The 6,440-nt window shown below is 43.5% G+C and overlaps 1 pseudogene; it reads left to right on the plus strand.

Annotated features, from left to right (window-relative positions):
* Window positions 1-6: 6 nt before the first annotated feature.
* Window positions 7-868, plus strand: LOC105553564 (annotated as a pseudogene).
* The last annotated feature ends 5,572 nt before the right edge of the window (window positions 869-6,440 follow it).

Genomic DNA, 6,440 nt, shown 5'->3' on the forward strand with positions numbered 1-6,440 from the left:
TAGGTTCGGTTCGGATGCGCGCTGCTGGATCTAAATGGGCGGTGCTGGGTCCGACGGAAGGTGCTGTGTTCAGTCCGGACGCGCGGTGCTGTGTCTGGACGGGCGGTGCTGGATCCAACTGGGCGTTGCTGGATCTGGACTGGCGGTGATGGGTCCGATGGGCGGTGCTACATTGGGTTCGGACGTGCGATGCTGGGTCCGATGGGCGGTGCTGAGTTCGGTCCGGACGGGCGAGGACGGGCAGTGCTGGGTCCAAATGGGTGGTGATGGATCTGGACGGGCGGTGCTGGGTCCGATGGGCGGTGCTAGGTTCGGTTCGGATGGGTGGTGCTGGGTCTAAATGGGCGGCGCCGGGTCCGATGGGCGGTGCTGGCTTCGGTCCGGACTGGCGGGTCTAGGTCTGGACGGGCGGTGCTGGGTCCGAACGGGCGATGGGTCCGATGGACTGTGTTAGATTCGGTTCGGACTGGCAGTGCAGGGTCTAAATGGGCGGCGCTGGGTCCGATGGGCGGTGCTGGGTTCGGTCCGGACAGGCGGGTCTGGGTCTGGACGTGCGGTGCTGTATCCAAGTGGGCGGTGCTGGTTCCGGACGGGCTGTGCTAGGTTAGGTCCCGACGGGTGGTGCAGGGTCTAAATGGGCGGTGCTGGGCACAGCAGGGGACAGGTGGGCGTGGCGGCACAGGTACGGAGCGCAGTGCGGGTGCGGCGCCCTCCGAAGGGCCTTGCGCTCCCCGCGCTCGCTGCTCCTCCAACCTGCGCATTGCCCCGGGGCTGCTGCGTGTTTCTTCCAGGGTGATTCCTTTCTGCTGGGGTCACTTCGAAGCTGACCTTTTCAAGCTGTTTTCTTCCGAGGAGGATACCTTATTAGGCTTTGTGTGCATTTCAAGTGTCATGTTTTTCGGACCGCGCCCCGCTGCTCCCGGGGTGTTCGAGCCCCCACACTGCCGTGCGGTGTTCCTCTCGCTGAGTGAGGTTGGAGGTTCCCACTGCCTTTGTGTGTCTCCTTAGAAAACGCCTCTTCTCTCAGACACATTGTTATCTGCAAATCCTTCGCAGATGTAGAGAACGGACTGCAGAGTTAATAAACGTCGAAGGGAAGCTTTGATGCGCTCCTGTTGGCCCTGAGAGATGCCGCGTGAGCGTCATTTTAAATCCTGTACCTGTACGTGGACGTGGAAACCTGAAATTAATTTCAGTAGCAAGCTTTGTGAATTGTAGGGCTTTTTTTAATTAGGTGTCATTTTTGTAACTGCTCCTCCCCTCCCCCACCCTTTGTTTTGGCTGCGGAACCCATCCCAGCAGTCTCCCCATGCAGTATTCAGTCAGGCGAAGTTGCGTTCTTACATTGTCTGTGATGTGTAACAAAAAAGCGTTTATCTTTGAAACACTAAGGCAAGTAATGAGAAGAGTGAACTATATTTGACAAAGCCTTTTTATTTTTGTCATTACTTTTTTTTCCAGTGTGGAAATAATTTTTCTCTCCACCAACTGGATTTTCTCTTTTGCAGACAATTAGAGAATTCTGTCATCCTCACTGGGTTCTGTCTTTTCTACTGCACTTGTCCAGTACAGCTACATAAGGAGGCTTCTCAGCAGAGGAGCCTGGGGTGTTGGACCAGTGCCATGGGGGAATGAATTATGCAATAGATCGCTAGTCTCCTTTCTTAAAATTAAAGTGTGGTGACGTGCAGAAAAGTATCTGTGTCTAAATGGCATCTTCATGTTGTAGCACTCGGTTTCTTTATGCCTTTCAGTTCCTGTGCTTCTTGATAGACTCGAGTTTTTACTGTGTGAGCATCCCCGTGCCCGCACAGCGAAGGACTCTCACTGGGTTCTACACGTGCTGCACAGATCCCTGGCACAGCCTTAACTGAACCTCAACTGCAGGAGCTTCATTCCCGAGGATGCTGTTACCAAGAGTGACTTGCCTCTTGAAGAATGAGTTTGCAAAGCTGGCAGTTAGATTGCTGATGTCCAAAGTAAGTATGTGTAGCATCGCTAAAGAGAAAATTCAGGATTCCTGGAAAACAGTTATGGGCTCTCTGCGGTGTTATTTTTGTAATAAAAAACATGTAGCGTATGTGAAATACCTACTGAGTGATGCAGGACACCTAGAAGGCTCTAAATTAATGTGAATTATTCTCGTTTTTCTGACTGTCATTAAAAGTCCCCATTTGTATTATGTATGAGTGGTATATCAATATCTAAACTACAGTTCACCGTAGGTCCCAACCAACATTAGTTTATTGACAAATGTTTAAGAGCAACCAGAAATTCATAGAATACCTATGATTCTTAAATCATGAACACTCCCATAACTGGTATATGTTTAGGACATGAAAATTTCCAGGCTGACAAATTATTTCACTGTCGTTGTTCAACACTCCAGGATGATATTCTGAGCCGTGTGTCAATTTCAATACCACCTAGAACAATAAAAGGCAGACATGCTACCATCCTCTATTGTCATTGCCCCACTGGATTCTGGTATATCTAAAAATTATACTTAAATGATATCCAAGAAATGCTGTATGAAAATAAAATAATGGGCTTTTCTGTTATTAATTCCATTTTATACATGGTGAGACTGAAATGCAAGAGAAAGGACCGGACTGAAGCTAAACGAAGCTGCACTGGGCGAGGTTGAAAAAGACCTTTTTAATCTATAAGTCAGTTTTTAAAAATTTAAGTTTTTACTTTATAATTTTAGTTTTCCTTTTAAATGTATATTATTTTTAGTTGCGCTATTCAAAAAGTTTTTACAGCTTCTTTTTCAATCAGCAGTGATATACTAATATTTCTAAGTTTCTCCCATCTGAAACCAAAATCTACGTAAAACCTAAAAGCACTAGGTAATAGAGGACAACAGAGCAAGACTCTCTTAAAAGAAGAAGTATCACGGCCGAGTGCGGTGGCTCAAGCCTGTAATCCCAGCAATTTGGGAGGCTGAGATGGGCGGATCACGAGGTCAGGAGATCGAGACCTGGCTAACACAGTGAAACCCCATCTCTACTAAAAAATACAAAAAACTAGCCAGGCGAGGTGGCGGGCACCTATAGTCCCAGCTACTCGGGAGGCTGAGGCAGGAGAATGGCGTAAACCCGGGAGACGGAGCTTGTAGTGAGCTGAGATCAGGCCACTGCACTCCAGCCTGGGGGACAGAGCGGGACTCCGTCTCAAAAAAAAAAAAAAAAGAAGAAGAAGAAGTATCACATAATAGGAATAAATGTGAGGACAGAAAGTAATAATATTTTTGAATTTCTGATTAAACTTTGCACTTACTTTAAAAATTTTTCTGAAATATGAAAACCAGGTTCTGAGACCAGCCACTTGAAATAAACCTTTTCCTGCCCCAATTTTCACAGGCTCTAGAAAATAATAAGTACCAGGAAAAAGATTAATACATTTTTAAAAAATGATACAAATATATCAACTATGTTTAACTATATCACTATATTTAGTACCCTACAGGTCATTTAATTTTCTAGCTGCCAATAAATTCCATATTTAATCAAATTTAGAAAAATGTCATTATTATTGTATAAATCATCTTACAAGTCCTTTTAGTAGATATATCAATTTAGAGGATGGTCTTTAGCAAAAAAGTAAAGTAAAAGGATTTAATAAAGGTCCTAATAGCAGACATTCTAGGGCAGGCAGCCTTCTACAGTAGCCCATGCACGTGAAAGTTAATCTAATTAGTTGATCTAGAAAGTTAAATAACCAAACTCTCCTTTGCTTAACCCATCACTAGAAAGGCCAGTGTTGTTAATTTTGTTTTTTAAAACAAACAAGCAAAAAAGACAAATTCTAGAGGATTCGTTTTTCATAAGTAGAGTATGTGCTACTTTATTGGAAAATGAAGAAATATATCTTTCAAATATATATCTGCTTCCTTCATTACTTTCCCATGTTCCCAATATTTAGTCACATTTTAGGTTAGAACTTTCAGGAAGTGAGTTTTTACACAGAAATTAGTGCTATAAACAGCCCTTAAAATAGGAATTTAATCTTACTTATTTAAAAAATATATATAATCTTACCAACCCAGAAAGACATTTGTGGTTAAATATATTCTGTGGCATTTTATAAACCAAGATGATACTGGAAGGAAAAAACTAAATCTTAAATACATAAACAACATATTTACACTGTGATATGGTTTAGATCTGTGTCCCAAAGCCAAATCTCATGTCAGATTGTAATGCCCAATGTTGGAGGTGGGGCCTGGGGGGAGGTGATTGGATTGGATCATGGGGGTGGATTTCCCCCTTTGGTGCTGTTCTGGTGATGGAGTTCTTACTAAATCTTGTTGTTTAAAAGTGTGTGGTACCTCCCTTCCCCCACTTCCTCCTGTTACAGCCAGGTAAGACATGTCTGCTTCCCCTTTGCCTTCTGCCATGACTGTAAGTTTCCTGAGGCCGCCCCAGCCATTCTTCCTGTACAGCCTGCAGAACCATGAGCCAATTAAACCTCTTTTCTTTATCAATTGACCTAGTCTCAGGTATTTCTTTATAGCAATGCAAAAACGGAATGGACTAATACACACTGAATGCAAAGAAACGAAATGGGGTGTGTGTGTGTGTGTGTGTGTGTGTGTGTGTGTGTGGAAGGTATTAGAAGGGGATTATACCATAAACATGGGTCACTTAGCTTTTACTGTGTTGGAGAATTGCTTTGCATTATCTTCTTTTTATTCAGTACGTGTTGCAGACTAAGTTAAAATGTGATCATATATATCCTGAAAATAATGAAAGAATATCAGGCTGTGAATAGATTTGCGAAAGGGCGTCTCCCCTGCCTGCCTCCTTGTCGTCCTTTCCACATTCTGTGCATCCTTAGGCCTGCAAGGTGTCGCTCCATGGTGCTCTGAAAGTGCTCTCACTTCCAGAATTTTTCCATCCAATGCCCCATTGCATCAGTTTCGGTTTCCCACTTTGAAAACCAATGAACTAAACAGCACTAGTTCTTTTGTCGCCATCTCCCCGTGTTTTCCTGATCCCTTACACTTGGCACTTTGATTTTAGTGGCTACCTTGAATTTGGTTTTGACTTGAAATTCTGAATGTGCCTTTTTCCTCACGAGTTCTGTTCCCCTTGGCGTTGGGGACCCATCTTACTGATGTCTGATTCCGTGTCCTGCGTCTGGCAGAGAGCACAGTTCTGTGTACCTAGCGGATATTTAATAAACACGCATTGGCTGCATTGAAGATGGCTGTGTACTGGCGGGGCGGGGTAGGGGTGCCCAGCACACAGCTTCTACAGCTAGTCTAATCCCAGCAGCTGAGGCTAGACTTTACTCAGGTGAGTGGGCTTTACAAGGGTAGAGAGTCCACAGTCTGGAGGTCGTGGAGCTTTTCCAGCCTTTCACCTTTTTTCTTGATAATAAAAGGTACAGTTCTAAACAATGGGTCCAGAAGAAGAAAGAAGTATGCTTGCCTCATTCCTAAAATAGAGGGCTTGACCTACTGAGCAACTTTAATAGGACTCTATGATCTCACTGTCATTAATGGAACAAAGGTCAGAAATATTTAGGAGGCATTATGGAAACCAGGTGCTAAAATGAACTAAATATAATAAACCTAATTCCCTCCCCATTTTCACAGGTTCTATAATATAGAAAGTACTAGGGAAAAGAGGAGGAGCTTTATACACCTAAGAAGAACAAAGGGTACAAATATATCAACTTATTTTTTACATCTTATGCCCTTTTCTGCTAGAAAATTATATGTATAATATAGAATATAAGCTGAATATATAAATTTTGCTAGGAAACTAATGTTTTGAAATGCAAACTCCCATTAAATTTTATTTTAACAAATAAAAACAGATACCAAATGAAGGGGAGTGTACTATTAACGTGCTATTTACCAGCAGTAAAAATCATAGAAACAAAACAAAGTGTTGAGAAATGTGTTGTTCATGGCAAAGCCATAAATGGAATATCCAGGGACTTCTCCCAAGAAAAATCTTTTCTTTATCCACTAGTATCTCTGGAAATAAAAATTACCAAACTACAGGGTTTTGCTTGCTTTTGAAAATAAAGTGCAGCTTAGACATTATTTCAAGTGCTTTCGACGTTTGCAGTAGTTCTATGAGAAGGGAGAAACTTGGCCTTAGTACTTCCACTAAGATAGTTTTATAAGCACGTACCCCGAAGCACCCTTACCACACGCACACACCTTCTCTAAATATATGCCAACGGTAGATGACAAATAAAGAGGGAAAACATAGAATTGTAGGAGACTTGAAACAGCATGGGCATGACTGAGGATCAGCGTTGGGATGGAGGTGCATGATGGTGAGAAGGAGCTGAAGGAAAAGCCCTGCTGGAGTCTGGAACCCAAAGAAGGCAGGTCCTACAAGGAGCCGGGCTCTTGTTGGGCGGTGGGGACTATGGTAGGGACCACAAGTGCTCATGGGAGGAGAGGAAGCTGCTGC

The sequence above is a fragment of the Mandrillus leucophaeus genome, unplaced genomic scaffold (genome assembly GCF_000951045.1).
Source record: "Mandrillus leucophaeus isolate KB7577 unplaced genomic scaffold, Mleu.le_1.0 Scaffold6, whole genome shotgun sequence".
Classification (NCBI taxonomy): domain Eukaryota; kingdom Metazoa; phylum Chordata; class Mammalia; order Primates; family Cercopithecidae; genus Mandrillus; species Mandrillus leucophaeus.